General features: G+C 35.9%; 1 pseudogene; it reads right to left on the reverse strand.

The window, feature by feature from the left end:
• Nucleotides 1–9,885: 9,885 nt before the first annotated feature.
• LOC149147762 (U1 spliceosomal RNA) lies at nucleotides 9,886–10,054 on the reverse strand (annotated as a pseudogene).
• Nucleotides 10,055–19,595: the final 9,541 nt, after the last annotated feature.

Consider the following 19,595-nt stretch of genomic DNA (forward strand, 5'->3'; position numbering starts at 1 on the left):
TACAATTATGGTTTTCAATGAAATATATTGGTAGGGGATAGTCATGGTGGTTATTGCCTTGGTCACTAGCAAGCTTCGTATATGCTTGACCATCTATAGAGGTTTCTTGATTTTGGGTAATTAAGTTAACCTCTTGATTTTGGGTAATTAACTTACTCTAAAATGAAATAAGACATTCAATGTGTTCCTTGTAATATAGATATAAACAAAACATCTAAAGAAAAGTAATTGCACAATGATCCAGTCCAAGAAAACAAGGTTTTCCACAAACAAATTAATTCTTCTAGAAAAATTCAACAATTCCAATTTAATAATCCTATCGGCCTCTCTTTGTACCTTTTGGGACAATTGCTAGTAATAGCTATTTTAACAGCGTCGTGTTTTGTTTGGTTTTCGCATCGAAAACAGGGCAGAGTTGAAAATTTCTGGTCTTTTAGTCTTAGTGATACTTGTAAACTATTTTGATTTTAATAATACTCCACAAGTTTCTTTTTGTTCGATTTTTACTGGGTGTTTTGGCAGTGAAATAACTATGAGAGAACACATGAATTGCACTGCTAGTGAAATTAATCTTCGCAAGGAAGCCGAGATGAGACCAGCGGTTTATGCCCGGGAAGGTTTGAATCTTTGATATTCTGGTAATCATTAATTTATTACATTTACATTTTGTTTATTTATTTGATAGAAATAATACAATATTAATAAATAAAATGAAAAAATAGCGAACCAAACAATAACATAAAATATATATAAAATGAAAATATAACATAAACAACTTCCGATCAGGACAGAGACAATGGGTCATTTGTATTACATGAATGGACCTTTGATATTTAAAAGTGTTAAAGCGGGCAGTGTTTTTCAATGGCGCGGAACTGATTAAAGCAAGCATGGAGCAGTACAGTGCAGCAGGCAACTGCCTTCAATTCACAGTATGGCCGAGAAGGAAGCAGGTTGCTATCCAACTCTTGCACGTTGAATTCTCAGCTACCGCAATTAAAGTTCAGCTCAGTCAAGGACGAGAAGGACAGCCTCGAGCAGTTCATAGCATGGGACTCCATTTTTGTTCATTAAATTCATTCAGATTTTGTATGTAAGCTTTTTTTGTGTTGTTGTCTGTCGAGAGAGTGAGAGACAAGGGTGAAGCGTAGCAACGCATGTGAATAAAAATTTTATTGTTTAACATGAAATGTAATACGCAGCAGCGTAGTATGCACAATGTAATGGGAAAGGAAAGGAATGAATAGAGTAGCACTGCATATGTTTTTGGTGAATCCCTCTGAGTGAAAGAGGATGAATTTTGTATCAGGAATTTTATATTAATGAATACAAATCTTTTTATGGGTGTGCAATACTCTGTTCTTAGAAATATTTTTAAAGCTTCCCTGTGCTAAGATCCTGGAGCAAAACAGAGCATTGTCTCTGTGTTCAGTTTATTTTGTTTTTGGGATTTTAACAGAAAAATCCCCAACAGTGGTATCAGAGCTAGGTTCAGGCTCTTTGAAGGTGTCAAAGAAGCTGAAGGAATGGCCAGCACAAGCACTAGTATGGGTATGTTTAATACCCAGCTCCCACAGTTTAATGGGAAAAACTATGACTATTGGGAAATAACCATGAGAGCCATGTTTACTTCTCAAGATTTATGGGAACTTGTTGAATATGGATTTGAAGAACCAGCAAATGAAAATGAGTTTAACAGTTTAACACAGGAAAAGAAAGATTTGTTGAAGAGAAATAAGAAGAAGGATTCAAAAGCCCTTGTATTTTTGTATCAGTCAGTGCATGAGAGTGTGTTTCCAAGGATAGCTGCAGCCAAGACATCCAAAGAAGCATGGCAAACTCTCAAGACAGCCTATCAAGGCGTGGAGAAAGTGAAGACTGTAAAACTACAGTTACTGAGGAAAGATTTTGAGAACCTGTGCATGAAGGAGTCAGACAATATTGACTCATTCTTCACACATGTGATTGGTTTGGTCACACAGATAAGGACTCATGGAGAGACTCTTGAAGAAAGGAGGATTGTGGAGAAAATATTGAGAGTCCTACCCTCAAGGTTCTATGTGATTGTCACCACAATAGAAGAGACAAAGGATCTCTCAAACTTTTCAGTTGATGAACTTCATGCATCACTGATAACACATGAGCAGAGGTTGAGTAGAAATGAAAACTCATCTCTAGAGCAAGCCTTCAAGACCCAGATGTCCTTTGGAAGAGGAAGAGGTCAAGGCAGAGGAAACAAGAAAGGAAGCGGCAGAAGCCAAAACAGAGATGGAAGAAACAGTTCAGCAAATACTCAAGGAAGAGGCAACAATCCAAATCAGAATCAAGGCCAAGGAAGCAGCCAACAAAGAGGACAACGTCATGCTCAAGGACAAATGTATGAAAAATCCAATGTCCAATGTTATTACTGTAAAAAATATGGGCATTATGCCAATGAATGTAAGAAGAAGTAGCATGATGTGAGTAATAGACCTAATGCAAATATCACTAGAGAAAACATCAGCCAAGATAATGTGTTGTTAGCTTGTAACATGGTTGAAACAAACAATGAAGATATATGGTTTCTAGACTCCGGTTGCAGTAACCATATGACAGGAAACATAGCTTTATTTTCTGCTTTAGATCAAAGTGTGAAGTCACAAGTCACACTTGGGACTGATAGCAAAATCTCTGTTATGGGAAAAGGAGAAGTTAAAATATTTACAAAGAAAGGTGAAAAGAAAACCATAGTAGATGTCTATTATGTTCCTGGAATGAGATGTAACCTCTTGAGTATTGGACAGCTTGTTCAAAAGGGTTACAATGTTTTCTTTGAGAATGATGTATGCACCATCATGGATAGAGCACCCAGCAAAAGATGTATTGCTGAAGTAAATATGACAAGGAACAGGATGTTCCCTCTTAGAATAAGGGCAGATTTGAGAAACAAAGAAGTAATTGCAGCAGTTACCCAAGAGGCTTTCCAAAGCCAATGAAAAGATGAAAATTGGTTGTGGCACTTGAGATTTGGACATCTCAACTTTGGAGGTCTTAACTTGTTGAGCAGAAAAGGAATGGTAAGGGGATTACCATTGATAGAGAAACCGGACAGCCTTTGTGAAGGTTGTATCTTGGGGAAACAACACAGAGAAAGTTTTACATCAGGGAAAAGCATAAAGGCAAAGGCACCCTTATAGATTGTCCACTCAGATTTATGTGGACCAATGCAAACCCCATCTTTAGCAAGCAACCAATATTTTCTAACATTTATTGATGATTTTACAAGAAAGACTTGGGTTTATTTCTTGAAGAACAAAAGTGAAGTGTTTGAAAAATTCCGAAATTTCAAAGCACTTGTGGAAAATCAAAGTGGGCTGCGCATCAAAGTTTTGAGAACAGACAGAGGAGGTGAGTATATCTCCAAAGAATTCCTACGGTTTTGTAGAGAAAATGGAATTCATAAGCAATTTACAGCAAGGTACACTCCGCAGCAAAATGGAGTTGCTGAAAGGAAGAACAGGACCATCATGGATATGGCGAGGAGCATGTTGAAGGCAAAGCATTTGCCAAATGATTATTGGGTTGAAGCTGTACATTGTGCAGTATATATTTTGAATAGGTGTCCAACAAAAGCAGTGGTGAACAAAGTGCCGGAAAAAGCATGGAATGGGAGAAAGCAAGGAGTCACCCACATGAAGGTTTTTGGATGTGTGGCTTATGCACACATTCCAGATCAGCTAAGGAAGAAGTTGGACAGCAAAGGGGAAAAATGTATCTTCATTGGATACAGTGAGGAATCCAAAGCTTACAGGCTGTATATTCCATCTAGCAAGAAGTTTTTTGTGAGCAGAGATGTTCAGTTCATTGAAGAGGAAGCTTGGGATGGAAGCATAGAGAAAATAGTTAATGTTAAAAACTGTTTGTCTCATGATGAAAATGATGAAGAGTTGGCTGAAACACATCCCCAAACAGCAGCACCAACACAAGGACAGCAAGGAACACCCTTGAGGATAAATGAGAGTGTTTCTCCAAGCACACCACAAGGAGGAAATTCAAGTGCATCTTCAAGCACTTGCACACCAAATGAAAGAGGTAAGAAGTTTAGAAATCTAAGTGACTTTTATGATGAAGGTATGAATTCATTATTTGCCTTATATTGTCATGTTGATGACCCTATTCATTTCGAAGATGCAATTAAAGATGAGAAATGGATAGAAGCTATGGATAAGGAGATCAATGTCATAGAGAGAAACAAGACATAGGATTTGGTTGAGCTACCAAAAGGTAAAGAAGTCATTGGAGTCAAATGGGCCTACAAGACCAAGAGTAATGCTGAAGGAAAAATAGAAAGACACAAGGCAAGGTTGGTTGTCAAGGGATACAAGCAACAGTATGGGAGAGATTATGAGGAGACTTTCGCACCGGTTGCAAGAATGGAAACCGTGAGAGCAGTGCTGTCCATAGTAGCTCAAAACAAGTGGAAAGTTTACCAAATGGATGTGAAGTCAGCATTCCTAAATGGAGTGTTAATGGAAGAGGTTTACATTGAACAACCTCTAGGATATGAGAAGAAAGGACAAGAGCACAAAGTGTGCAGATTGAAGAAAGCTCTTTATGGGCTGAAGCAAGCACCAAGAGCATGGTACAGTAGGATAGATTCCTATCTACTGGAAAATGGATTTGACAAATGTGAGGGAGAACCCACCGTCTACATCAAAGAAAAGGATGGTAAAATTTTAATTGTTGTGTTGTATGTTGATGATGTGATTTTTACAGGTAATGATGACTACCTCATTGAAAATTTCAAAACAGTCATGAAAGAAAAAATTGAGATGACTGACATGGGTTTTCTGAGATACTTCTTAGGAATAGAAGTAGATCAAAATGAAAATGGAATTTTTATCTCATAGGAAAAATGTGTAAATGAAGTGTTGGGCAGATTTAACATGCAAGAGTGCAAGGCAACAATCACTCCCACAGTAATGGGATTAAAACTCAGCAAAGAGAACAACAACAAGGATTTTGATCATAGTTTGTACAAAAGCATAGTTGGCAGCCTTATGTATGTAACTGCAACTAGGCCTGATATAATGTTTGTTGTTAGTTTAATTTCCAGATTTATGTAAAGGCCAAAAGAGGCACATTGGCAGGCAGCAAAAAGATTTCTGAGGTATGTCAAAGGTACTAAAAGGTTTGGAATTTTATATACTACTTCAGAATGTTCAGATTTAGTTGGATACACTGATAGTGATTGCGCTGGAAGTGTGGATGATCGCAAAAGCACATCCGGTTATGTTTTTCACATGGGTTCAGGAGCCATTTCATGGGCTTCCAAGAAACAGCCAATTGTGGCGTTGTCTACAACAGAAGCAGAGTACGTGGCAGCTACAACAACAGCGTGCCAAGCAGTTTGGACGAGAAGAATGTTAAGGAGCGTAGGCCAAGAGCAAGCAAAAGCAACAATGATTTTTTGTGACAATAGCTCAGCTATTGCATTATCAAAGAATTCAGTGTTTCATAAGAGAACGAAACACATTGACACAAGGTTTCACTACATCAGAGAATTGGTAAGCAATGGAGAAATCACTTTACAACATTGCAGGACTCATGAACAGGGAGCAGACATTCTGACAAAGCCATTGGATCAGAAAAGCTTTGAATTTTTGAGGAAGTGTTTGGGTATGACTGAATGCCCAGCAGTTGAAATTAAAAGGGAGTGTTGAAAATGTAATTTCAACTGCGCAATAGTTGAGCCGTGCAGCAGCATGAAGACAATCACCGTGTGCTTCACCAAGGATCAGGGCACAAGACATCGCCGATGAGCGATCACCAATATCGCATCGGCGAAGTCCCAGTGGAGGACTTACAAAGAGGCCTTTATATTTTGCGATGAGCGATCGCCGATATCGCATCGGCGTATCGCTATCGGCGTTTTCAATGTGGCGGAGCCTTTTTGCACATATATATAATTGCGATCCGATGAGCCGGACTCGACGGGTATTCAACATTTTAATTCATGTTGTTTTAGTTCCACCAGTGGCCTTTTTCCTATGTTTTTAATATTTTTCAGGCATAAGTTAAAATATATTGCATCGGCGGGTTGGAACATCGGAACATCGGAGGTATCAGCGGTGGCATAGCGATGCGATATAGGGATTCGATTAGAACCGTCGATCATGCATCAGGATCAATGGCCGGGATCGCATCACAATGTCACTATCGGGACAGCCAAAGGGATAGGGCCTTTACATTTGACATGCATCCGAACCGATGGATCGGACCCGATAGCATTATAAATAATTTCTGATAAACTTTCAGGTCCACGCTAAGGCCGTTTTCAAAGGTTTTTGGCGCATTTTCATTATATAACGAAATATAAAGAAAAGAGAGGAATAGGCGGTATCGGCAGATCGCAATCGGGGAAACCAGTGGTGCATAGCATTTACATATATGAGTGCCAATAGCGATGAAACCCGGACCCGATGGGTTTCCGAAGCCAAATTGTATAATATTTGAAATCCGCCAAAGCCATTTTTCATGATTTTGCAGCGTTTTTGCGTGTATTTTCAAATATAAAGAAATAGAGGATTGGCCGGTTAAGATATGCATTGCGACCCGAAAGGCGGACCCGATAGAGAAAATATTGCATCAATGAACATTTGATATTTAAAAGTGTTAAAGCAGGCAGTATTTTTCAGTGGCGCAACATTGATTAAAGCAAGCATGGAGCAGTACAGTGCAGCAGGCAGCTGCCTTCAATTCACAGTATGGCCGAGAAGGAAGCAGGTTGCTATCCAGCTCTTGCACACTGAATTCTCAGCTACCGCAATTAAAGTTCAGCTCAGTCAAGGACGAGAAGGACAGCCTCGGGCAGTTCACAGCATGGTGCTCCATTTTTGTTCATTAAATTCATTCAGATTTTGTATGTAAGTTTTTTTTGTGTTGTTGTCTGTCGAGAGAGTGAGAGACAAGGGTGAAGCGCAGCAGCGCATGTGAATAAAAATTTTATTGTTTAACATGAAATGTAATACGCAACAGCGTAGTATGCACAATGTAATGGGAAAGGAAATGAATGAATAGAGTAGCACTGCATATGTTTTTGGTGAATCCCTCTGAGTGAAAGAGGATGAATTTTGTATCAGGAATTTTATATTAATGAATACAAATCTTTTTATGGGTGTGTAATACTCTGTTCTTAGAAATAGTTTTAAAGCTTCCCTGTGCTAAGATCCTGGAGCAAAACAGAGCATTGTCTCTGTGTTCAGTTTATTTTGTTTTTGGGATTTTAACAGAAAAATCCCCAACAATTTGAAGGCATCTTTTAGTGGGAAGCAAAGTATATATTGTGGACATGTAAGTAGTGATAGTTTCTATTGCTCATGGTGCAACGTACTACGATTAAAATTTGAATGTTATTAAACTGTCAATTCTTCTTGGGTGCAATGTATGTAGCCTTAAAACCGGAACAATATTTCTGAACTATTCATTTCGCATTTTTCTTCAGGGTGCTATGTACTTGACTGAAATTTCAATGTAATTACATTCGTTAGCAAATGGTAAATTGAGTTACTTGTTACTTTAAATTTAGTAATTTATAGTTTGCTCTCGGGTCCCTTTGAGCTGCCTTAATCCGGTTTGAATGCTTGTGACAATACAATGTTTTTACTTAAAGTTGTCAATAGATTATTGAATAGATTATTATTAGAGCCTTGTATCCCCTGAATGCTTTTCAAACATAGATTGTCCGGTATAAAGTTTAGTGGAGGACAGCTTTAAACTTTGTTCACGTATCAAATTTTATCAAACTGCATATGGTGTGACCTAATAGAACCTTTGAATGATGTAATAGTTTATTAATTTATGTATTATAATTTTAAAACTAAACTTATTTAAAATTTAAATTTATTATAATATAATATTTTTTAATAATATTAATTTATTATTTAATATAATAATTAGAAAATTAAAATTATAGAATGAAAGGAAAAATGTCTATTTTATTTATTTAGTGTATTTACAAGCATTTAAATTATTAAATGATGTATTTTGTCTATCATTTCTTAGATTTATGGTGGAAAATCTGAAGATTATTTATTATTAAAAGTTAGATATTTTTTGAGTTTAAATAAATTAAATAATTTATTATATTATTTATATATTTAAATCTGGTTCTTTATCTTGTTTCGTTAGTTTGAAACACTTTAACTATATTTTCTCCAATATAATTATCACCAAAAAATTTCTTATAATACAAATTTTATAAAATCTAAAATTTTGTTATAAACATAAAAATAAAAATAAAAAATTTATACAAATTTTATTATAAAAAAATTAAAAAAAATGAAGTTATAATTAAAAAAATGTTTAATTGAAAATATAAAATTTTAAAATGGAATAAAATTATATTATAGAATGCACTCTATACATTAGAAAGAGAGACCAGAGGAAATTTTATCGTTGTTTGTTGAATTTATATGGTCTCATGTGAGGGTAACGGCCACTCAAATCCTATCTTATCCGGTGGGTGAAGAACGGTGAAGTATCGGTTTACATTTTTCAAATTACAATTGGAAATTATTTCGAAGATGAATCGGTTCAATATTTGGTAAATGCTCATAAATATAATATGATTACCTCCATTAATCGGGCGACTTTGGAAAAAAGGATCATGTGCCATACAAATATGATCAATTACTTTCGTTAATTCTCCCTCACGTCAGGTCACCGTCAAAGTGGAAATAGAGAGGATTAATAAAGAAAATATATATATATATATATATATATATATATATAATGTTTTACTCTAACAACTTCCCTTTTATTATTAAAAAAAATTGTATAACCCCTATATAGCTCGTTTTATTATAAAAGGAAATGTTCGAAACTACACCTTTCGCTACGCTACAGTGGTTAACCTCTCGATTTATAATGCATTAGCAGTGGTTAACCTCTAACTTTATAATGCATTTAGCAGTGGTTAACCTCTAACTTTATATTGCATTTAGCAGTGGTTAATCTCTAGCTTTATAATGCATTTAGCAATGGTTAATCTCTAGCTTTATAATGCATTTAGCAGTGCTGTTTTCACTAATTGACAGCTTAACATCTTTTAAGTTTTAGTCCAGGTAAATTATTAATTTATTTTTAGGTTTGATTGGATGTTAATTATTATTATTATAATTATTATGAATAGAAACAATTTTACATAGAAATAGAACATTTAATAGACCCGAAATTCCAGTTATGCTATCATTCCCGTGTTGATTGACGAAACATACAAATGCCTTATCAGCAATGATTCTTTAACTAGTTTGATTAGTTGGCAGCGTAACATCTAAGTGTTAATATATTCATCATTAATCAAATTTTGAAGGGATGCTTTGACAGCTGAAAATTAGTAGTCTGCTCTAGGGTTTTAAATGAGGAGGTTGTATATGCTTATTGTTTGATTCATTTAATGTTTTATAGCATATTGTATATTTGTTGACAACGTAACATGTTATGGTTAATATACTTATCGTTCAAATTTATTTCAATTTAAAACTCTTATATAAAAATGGTGACGCCTTGATCTAACCAATATTCGTATGCCTTATCCATAAATCTTCTATTAATCCATCCTGCATAGTTTGTTGTTCTTTCGTTTTTCTTATTTACCTTTGTTTCTTTTCAAATGGAAGAGCACCAAGAAAATTCGGATTTTCTCCATTCCAAGTACGTAGAGATACACAAAAGTTGAATGCTACGTAATAGCTTCAAACACTTGCAAATCCAGTGGACTTACATCTCCGAACCGAAATGCCGTCTAGGTGCATTTGGCACATGCACAGCACTTTCTTTCCATTTTCAAACAACTTGAGAAAGATAGATCCAACATTCATCTCAAACAACAATTGATAAAAGATTAGGGCGACGACGCGAACGCGAGCCTCCGCTGCCACAAATTATGACGTTCACTTTCCTTAGTGAGAATTAGTGAGAAATGCTAGGTAAACTCCCTCCCTAGTGCAATGGCGCTGGCCTTCCTAGGCTATCGACCTTCTTGATCATCAATTGACCCCGCCCAGATAAGTATGTCATTATGTAAGAAAAAGATAGATCAACACTCGTACCAAAGTATTGGTAACAATGCTGTCATGTATCTAAGAAAATCGTGAAGGATGTCATACGAATAAAATATTATTTAATATACAAAATGAAAAAGTAGTATTGATAACAATGCTGTCATGTGTCTAAGAAAAAGATAGATCAACAGTCGTACCAAAGTATTGATAACAATGCTGTCATGTATCTAAGAAAATCGTGAAGGATGTCATATGAATAAAATATTATTTAATATACAAAATGAGAAAGTAGTATTGAAAACAATGCTGCCATGTATGTAAGAAAATCGTGAAGCATGTAATATGAATAAAATATGATCTAATATACAAAATGAAAAAGTAGTAAGTGAATTATTAAGGGAGTAGTTTTTAGTTATATTTTTGGGAGTTTTTGTGGATTTATAGTATTTAATAAATAAAATGAAAAAGTAGTAAATGAATTATTAAGGAGCAGTTTTTAAGGATATTTTTGAGAGTTTTTGGTGGATTAATGGTTGGAATTAGAAGAAAAAATTTTGTGATCAAATCATGATTTGTGTATTTGAAAGGATTTTGACTATATATGGATTCAGGACTCTAAAAAACCTAAGGATATTTGGATGGTGAAAAATTAATTTGTGATTTCAATGAATTAACTTGTAATTTAACAAATTAGACGGTAACACTTTCCAAAAAATGGCACTTAAAGACTACTTGATTATGAAATGAGTGAATAGTGATTAATATTTACTACTTCCATGTAGGAGTCTAAATTTACTAGATAGATGTCTTCCTATATTCCCAACAAACATTGTCACTTTAATTGTGAAAAATTAAGTTAACTTGTGATTTCAATAAATCCTTGTTAAATTGTATACAAATTAAACCAAAAAATATCACTTAAGAACTACTAGATTACGAAGTGAGTGTATCACTTGAGAACTACTCGATTATGAAGTAAGTGTATCACTTAAGAACTACTCGATTATGAAGTAAGTGAATGGTGATTAATATTTACTACTTCCATGTGATAGTATGAATTTATGGCAAGCCTTATTTATCATGCTATCAAGCCATAAATGCCTGCGAGTTGGATAATGTACTTGTTTCAATCTAGCAATGGACATATTTTATGGCTCTATGGCTCCACTGTTGTCTTTAGTCCGATTTTTTGGACTTAATTTGAGGTCAAATCTTGATTTGTTGAGGTGAAATCTTGTCTTGTGTTATTTAAACTGGTTTTTTACTGTATATATGGATTCAACACCCTCAAAAACCTTTAGGAAACTTAGATTGTGCAGGGGTTACTTTTCAAACTTGTGATTTCTCTAAATTCCTGCGGGATTTGAGAAAAATTAAACCTGAAAAACCCACAAAAAAACTCCCAAAAACTCACACTAAAAACAATTAACATGATAAATAAATCAGACCTAAACTTTCTAGATAGATATCCTCACGCATTCCCAAAAAATATTGTCAGTGGCTGCCATCCATCCGAATCGCTTTCAGTCGATGAAATATATAAATTATATTATTCAGGGCTATCTGTATCTTACGATGTGCGTTTTCACAACATTAAAAATTCAATTTGCACACTGCCCAAAGTGAGACAGCTCTACCTTTAGTCAAGCTTTCCATCTGTCCAGTACACATAGGCACTTAAAATACTCGAAAATCGTGACAGTGAATGGTCTGTTAACCACCTTCTGTATTTCAAATCAGATGAATTTCAAAGAAACTGGATTTCCCACGCTGGAATGAGAATCTAAGAGGTTCACACCCACAAATCTCCTTCGTTCTCCTATTTTCCATTAAAATAATTATGAAACATGATTGTAATTTCAATTTCAGTAAATTTCTAATCCTTGAAATAAAAATGGTTAGAAGTTTGCATTTTCTAACTATAGTTTCTAATCCTTGAAATAGAAATACTTATAAGTTTGCATGTTATTTAAGGTGAAAAGTTATATAGGCATAATCGGAATACAATTGAATATCACATGTAAGCATAGATTCTCATGGGTCATAGTGGAAGATAAGTATTTGTATTTCAGTGATTGTAATATCCAATGACGCAATAACACTTATTAGTCCCTGTCGGGGACTATAAGCGATCGATAGATTGCCGACTTTGGGTTGACCGACGCGATTTTTGCAAATATTTGGCATTTTTCCTAAGTCGAACTAAGGTTTACGGGGCGGAAGGGATTGGGGGTCTTATTACGCGCTTCGCATGGATCGAGGCGAATGGCACGTGGCGCGCGTGAAGGGCACGTGGTTGCATGCGCTCTGGTGGTATGATCGGCGACCAGGTGTCCCTCCTCGAGATGCTGGAATGTTCGGCTTGGGTTTTACTGTCTTCGCGGCATTTGGGTTGGTATTGTTACTTGCTTGTTTAGCTCTGCAGTCTGTGCGATTTTTCATCTGCGGTGGAGTTCCTGCCTGCTCGGGTATTGTTACTTGCTTGTTTAGCTCTGCAGTCTGTGCGATTTTTGGTCTGCGGTGGAGTTCCTGCCTGCTCGGTGTGGCTTTGGTAAGTTCGGCTACTGTATGGCATTCTGGTTAAATATTGAGGGTTTCTGTTACCTGCATGCAAGAGTCCATGGTTATGTCGCTTCTGCAAGAAGCATTGCAGGTTATGGATGTGGTGCTTCGTCAAGCAGCTTTGAGAGTGTAAGCCTGCAATTTACCAAATAAATGATAACATTGTGGCTCTTTTTTCTTTCTGGATTTGCCATAAAATATGCTCTATAAATGCTTACAATATTTAATGTTTGCATTGGCAGTTTCGAAGAAAAAGGGAGATCGTTCTTTGGGAAACACTTTGGCGTTGAGAAGCTTCAGGGGGGTTTGGTGGCCCATCGGGGGTTTTATCAATCTATTCGGCCCGCGCAAGATAATATTCTCACTTTAAATATAGGTACGGTGTTGTTCTGATAACCATCTTGAGAAAAATTCTTAAATCTTCTTGAATTTTGATATACACAGTTGTAAGAGATAATAATTTTGTGCCGTAGACATTGCTGCGACGCCCTTCTATGATTCTGTCGAGTTACCAAGCTTTATTAGTGAGGCCTTTCGAAAAGACGTGCGAGAGTTGGACCGCGAATTTTCTAGAAATGACTCTGTCGGTGACGGGATGCGATCCAGGGTATGAGGAGTTTGTTTGCGTTCTTCTTCACGCTGTTTTGGTTGCAAGGACATGATTTCTTTTTCTAGTTGGGGATTTCCTTTCCTTTTGCTAACTGGAACATAAATATGACCAAGTGACTTGTAGCTTTTATATAATTTTTGTTTGTGCGACAGTTGAAAAGGTTGCTTAAAGGGCTTCGTGTCGAAACTATTCATATCAGGCATAGTTATCGAATTAAAGGTTTGACTGATAGGCCTTTGGAGGTTTTAAGGTGTGTTAATTCTTAGGTTTAAGGGGCTTCGTGAAATTTATTGTTTTCATTTGGCTTTCTAGATATTGCTCAGATTTTTGTCTCTTCCTATTAGGAATTCAAAGCACGTGCATTGTTTTATTTGAACAGTTTTGATAGCAATGGACCCAAGACCGAAGGGAGAGAACTAAAGTGGTAAGTCCATAGATCGTTCATCCGTGGAAATGTTGTTTCATACGTTCTTGCATTTTAGTATTAAGCAGAAATAACGTTACCTTTTTCGTTTTATCTTCAAAAGTCAACACCAAGAGAGTGAATCAATATACTTGTGTGTATGTATTTTAGATTGGAGGACAATTGAGAGATTCAACTGCCAAAGATGCTGCCGAATTTGGTATTCAAATCAACACGTTGATGACAGAAGTCCCCGGGAGGGTCTTACCTCCACCAAAGGTACCTGTGATCATATATTTGAGCATTATCTATTTCTAACATATTTATTGAATGCTTTTTGTGGATTCTGTATCGTTTGTTTCATTGCAGATAATGTACAAAGCTTATGAAGAAAATCCAAGAGAAGGTTCATGGAATATGAGAGGAAAGGTATGCAATATATTAATGCCAAATTGTAGAAACTATGGTTTAGTTGGATAAGGTACCCGACTTGTTTGACTCTCCCCAGCTTGTCTTTTAACATTTTGTACAGATTTGGGACCATATGAATTTTCTTGCACAACATAACATCATTTTACCCTACTGCATGTGTGTACCGAGTTGTGCATATGATAAAATACCTTTCAGCAGCTTGATCTTATTAGTCCCTCCTCGAGATGCTGGAAAGTTCGGCTTGGGTTTTACTATCTTCGCGGCATTTGGGTTGGTATTTTACTTGCTTGTTTAGCTCTGCAGTCTGTGCGATTTTTCGTCTGCGGTGGAGTTCCTGCCTGCTCGGGTATTGTTACTTGCTTGTTTAGCTGTGCAGTCTGTGCGATTTTTCGTCTGCGGTGGAGTTCCTGCCTGCTCGGTGTGGCTTTGGTAAGTTCGGCTACTGTATGGCATTCTGGTTAAATACTGAGGGTATACTGAGGGTTTCTCTTACCTGCATGCAAGAGTCCATGGTTATTTGAGCATTATAAGTTAATGGCATTCTGGTTGAATACTGAGGGTTTGTCTTCTGGTTAAATACTGAGGGTTTCTCTTACCTGCATGCAAGAGTCCATGGTTATTTGAGCATTATAAGTTAATGGCATTCTGGTTGAATACTGAGGGTTTGTCTTAGCTGTGGTCGGCATGCGCTGTGGTGGTCTGATTGGCAGCCAACTGTTCCTCCTCGAGATGTTGGAAAGTTCGGCTTGGGTTTTACTGTCTTCGCGGCCTTTGGGTTGGTATTGTTACTTGCTTGTTTAGCTCTGCAGTCTGTGCGATTTTTCGTCTGCGGTGGAGTTCCTGCCTGCTCGAGTATTGTTACTTGCTTGTTTAGCTCTGCAGTCTGTGCGATTTTTCGTCTGCGGTGGAGTTGCTGCTTGCTCGGTGTGCCTTTGGTAAGTTCAGCAACACACCAACCTCGCTTTTACAAAACCATGCAGCCATTTAACACTTTTACCAACCGTAACCCCTCTAACAACCTCATGACATTTTAGACATTCACACGACAAGAAAACGAAAACAAATAGCACTTGGAACGTTCATGCAATTTCCTTAGATTCTCCAACTTATTTAACATTGAATCTCCTTCAGAGCCATTCAGTGGCAGCCAATTCGGCTTCAAAAGGCTTCAATGGCGACGGAGGAGCAAATTGAAGGACAATGCAAGGAAATGGACCGCACCTGCTGCGTGGTTACAGTTGGCCGGGGTTTCGCAGCTCGCCATTTGGTAGTGAAGCTCATCCAATCCGATCTCTGGACTGTAAGAATTGCCGATTTGGCCCCCGAAATTGTATTGGACGAGGCCGAGGAGAATGGAACCCTGGGCTAGGCATTGCAATCGGCCCGTGCAGTATATTGCAGTGCAAATCTCAGGGATAAGTCACAATCGCTCAAAGGTATTTAATCACTCAAATAATTCCCCAATTTTGAGCGGGCTTAATGGTTTTTTTCTTTTCGAATCGATTTTCTTCCATATATATATATATATATGATCTTGAGGCATTAATTGCCGAATCGCGGTTAATGTCAAGACAATGCCTCGAACTTTTCTTTTTGTTCTTAAATCTGGTTATTTTAAATCTTATTTGCATTTTGTCTCTTTCCGAAAAAGTAGTAGAAATCTTGCAATTTTGTCAATATAATGCCTTAATGTTACGGTTACCGGATATCTTAATTGGAATCAATGGTCATTTTAAATCTTAGCTACTTCTATTGTTTTCCCTGAACTAATTTTGCTAGCAAATCAACGAACGTAGATTCCGAAAGATGCAGTGATCGGCAAAATTATTAGCTAAAACCGAGTCTTACTGATTTCACAAGACATTTTGTGGAAGTTTTGATTCAGCTCGTAAGCTCAACAGTTCTTGTAGAGTTGTAGAGTATTGTTTCTATCGGTTGGAACTCTTGTAGTATTGTGTATGAGAATCCTGGCAGTCTAGGAGAATTGATGACTGATCATCTGTTGGGTGAAAGTGAAAAGTTGAAGCATTTAGAACGACTGTTGGTGGATTCCTCCAAGTGGACTTCGAATCCTCAGCCTGCCTCTGTTCTGCGAGGAAACCAGGCAAAGTCCTCTCGATTGCGAGTCTAGCTTGTTCTTGTGTCGTACTTGTGGGTTTGACTCAATGTCTCAAGTCAAACACGACTTGACGAATCGAATTCCTAAGTCTCGCGAGTCAGATTCTGCCGCACATCCATAAAACGATGAACTCTTGTTTTTTATTTTTTTCTGATGGATTTCCAACTGCAAACATTTCATCTGTACAGAATCTATGGTGTTTCGTTGTATGTACTTTTATTTTTCTAGGTTGAAACGTTTTATGAGTTAATATTTGCATTACATGTTTATTTTAATCTTTCATATTAGTGGAAATATATTTTTTCATCAACTTTAGTGTATTTTTTATTTGCGGAGTTCTCCCCAAGCTTTTCCTGAGCCCCTGTCAAACTCTTACTGTACGGCACCATCAATTATATTGTTAAGACGAGTCTACTAATATTTTCAAAACCGAGTTTTGCATTAAATTGTCAAAGCATGAAATATGAAATTTGAAAAGTGATAGTAAAACTACAAGGGACATTTAAACCAACCACATTTTGTCAATATTTGAAGCAGGATCACCCTTCCCAAATCAGTGAGAATGTGGGTGCCTGTTAAGCGTCGAGTTCCGTTTGAGTCCTAAGGTTTGCCATCTTAAAATATAAATAAAAACGAAGCATAACATGGATACATTTCATTTTTCTGCTGCTGCAGAGGTTAAGAGATAATTTTTCGGTTCCAGTGCACACATAAGGTCACTGGCTGGAAAAAAGCAACCTTGTGCCCCCACAGTGACCTCATTTGTCTTGGAAGATTGAAACCAAACTTGATCTGCAGCTTTTTTGTTGTTTTTGTAGGCCTCTTCTTCTTGGTTAATCCAGCTGTTGCTGTATTCTTCTGGAGGATATTGGACATTTACTGTCATGTTCTCTATTCAAGTCGTGGCCAAGATTTTGAAGTGGAATCTCTATGAGAACATTGATGGCAATAAAATGAACTAATGGCGATTGCATTGAAAGAAAACATTCAACAAGCTTAATCAACGCAATCAGTTGCTCTATTGTATTGGGATGTCAACACCATCTACTCATCCAATTTGATTTGAATTATTTTCCAACATTACTGACTTGTATATTAGCTTATGACCATGAATTCATTTGACTTGTAACATGTAAAGCAGTAGCGTCAAAAGCACAACTCCCAAATATAACTGAGCAACACGTTAAATAGTGAAATTAGAGCTGATTATATAAGTGATCTCATATGCAGAGTTCTTTCGTGTCTCAAAATCAAGTCATTAAACAAAATCATGACAAACTATTAGTCATACGGATAATTGACGGCAGGAACTTTCTCTGAGGATAATCTGTAAGTTATAACTAATATGAAAGACAGTTACCCTTGAATATGCCCTACACGTTTCTATTGAATACCGTGTTATGGGAATGCTAGATCTACAAACATATAATTCAGAAAACTTTGGACAACAAGTAGAATTTGCAGCTCTGAATCACATTACTTTTGATATCTTGAAAGAAATGGTGTACAAAGCAACAAGCTCAAAACTCTATATGTCTAACATGACATTGAAGTGCCACAATTCTCTTTTATAGAATAAGAGACAAAGGGGAAATACTGAGAGGGAGGTGAATCAGTATTTCCCTTTTCTTTCCACAATTAGATTAGTTTGTTAACTTAAAACATCTAGAGCATTAAAAGAAACCATAAAACCACATCACATGAAGATCAGTACACCAGAATAATGTCCAAAAAAGTGTCGTGTTATGTTTGATGTACATACAACATTTACCAGACAAGTTTGGAAGGAATATTGTATGCAGTTCTTGATCTCCCTCCGACATTTTCCAACATTTGCCAACAATTCGTCTACTGTCCCTTTGTTGCTACTTTTTGATTTTGATTTCTTAGAACAAAAGCAGATTCCTTGCTGCAATTAAATATCTATTTAAGATAATTAACCATAAATCTGTCTGCAAACACCAACCCCTGTAGTACTAACTATATATTTTGTTTCAAAATTCAGTCAAATCGCAATATAAATAGTATTGGCAATTTCTCTGAGTTTGAGGACCCAATTCTTCGTCAACGGACTTCTGCCAGATTTGAAAGGTACACAACATTTGCAAAATTTTGTCAATTGCTGCTATCATGTTGGTTTTGCTGATCACTATTTCTATACTAATGTCCTTGGCATTGTATATCACCTTTGGCAGTGTGACAGCAGCTGGTCAGCTTATCACAAAAACTACAGTTGAAGTTGTAACATCTGAACCCACAGTTGCAACCATTCTAGGAAAGTCTGGAAATGATCTTGTTAAAATTCAACAGCTAAGTTGGTATAAAGAAGCATAAATTTCTGCAAATTCCATGGGATCCCCTTCAACTGAAATTTTTGAAACATGCAGACTTGGAATGAAGTGTTGTCATTGCTGTCAAAATGACATTGTATTGACAGAATGACAAAATGTTATGTACAACACAAATCCTATGTTCTTAAATGATCATCTTGTATCTGAACATTCATCTAGTGGAATGTTGCATTAATTATTAGTTGATAAAAATTGGCATTGGCAGTTTTTATTTTGTCTCTATGGCTCTTGATTCATTATGCTAATGTTTAATAAATTAGGCTCTTTATGTGTTATATATTTGATTTTATGTAGAAAATCAATGTTATAATTCAATTTGAACAAGTTTCATAAATATAAATTACTATCTACTATATTTAGTTACTTGAAATCATTTATCTAATATTTGGGTTTGTTTGTTTCTAATATTTGATAGCCATGTTGGTCATGCTTTACCATCATTCACCATTTTCTATCTACTATATTTAGTTACTTGAACTCATTTATTTAATAGTTGGGTTTGTTTATTTTTAATATTTGTTAACTACATTGCACACACTTTACCATCATTCACCATTTTAATGATGATTGACCATTTTGACCATGGATTAGCGAGATGGCCATGCATTAGCATCACAACCATGTTAATTGTGATTAAACACTTTTTACTATTATTAATCATGATAAACATGCCAATTATAATTAAATTTAAAAATCTATCCAATATAAAAATATTATTATTATTTGTTTTTATTTAATTATAATATCACACTCTATCTTTGATGTTTAAATAAATAATGCATTTTATGATTTAAATTACCCATATAATATTAAATACTGGTTATCCATTCATATTTAATTATAAGTATTAAATTATTTATAGTTTTAAATAAGTATAAATTTCCTATAATATTTTTATTATTCAGTATTCATAATGGAAATATTACACTTCCAATCACAAAGAAATAAAATTCCTTGAATAAAAAGATTCCCACATTGAAATGAACTTTTATGTATTTTTTAAAAGAGTGTTAATTGAATATGATTTTCATAATTTATAACATGTAATATCATTTCTCCCAGTTGTATTAACCTG

Source organism: Pinus tabuliformis, chromosome 9 (genome assembly GCF_031772625.1).
Source record: "Pinus tabuliformis cultivar Carrire ecotype Pingquan chromosome 9, CPIR1, whole genome shotgun sequence".
Classification (NCBI taxonomy): Eukaryota; Viridiplantae; Streptophyta; class Pinopsida; order Pinales; family Pinaceae; genus Pinus; species Pinus tabuliformis.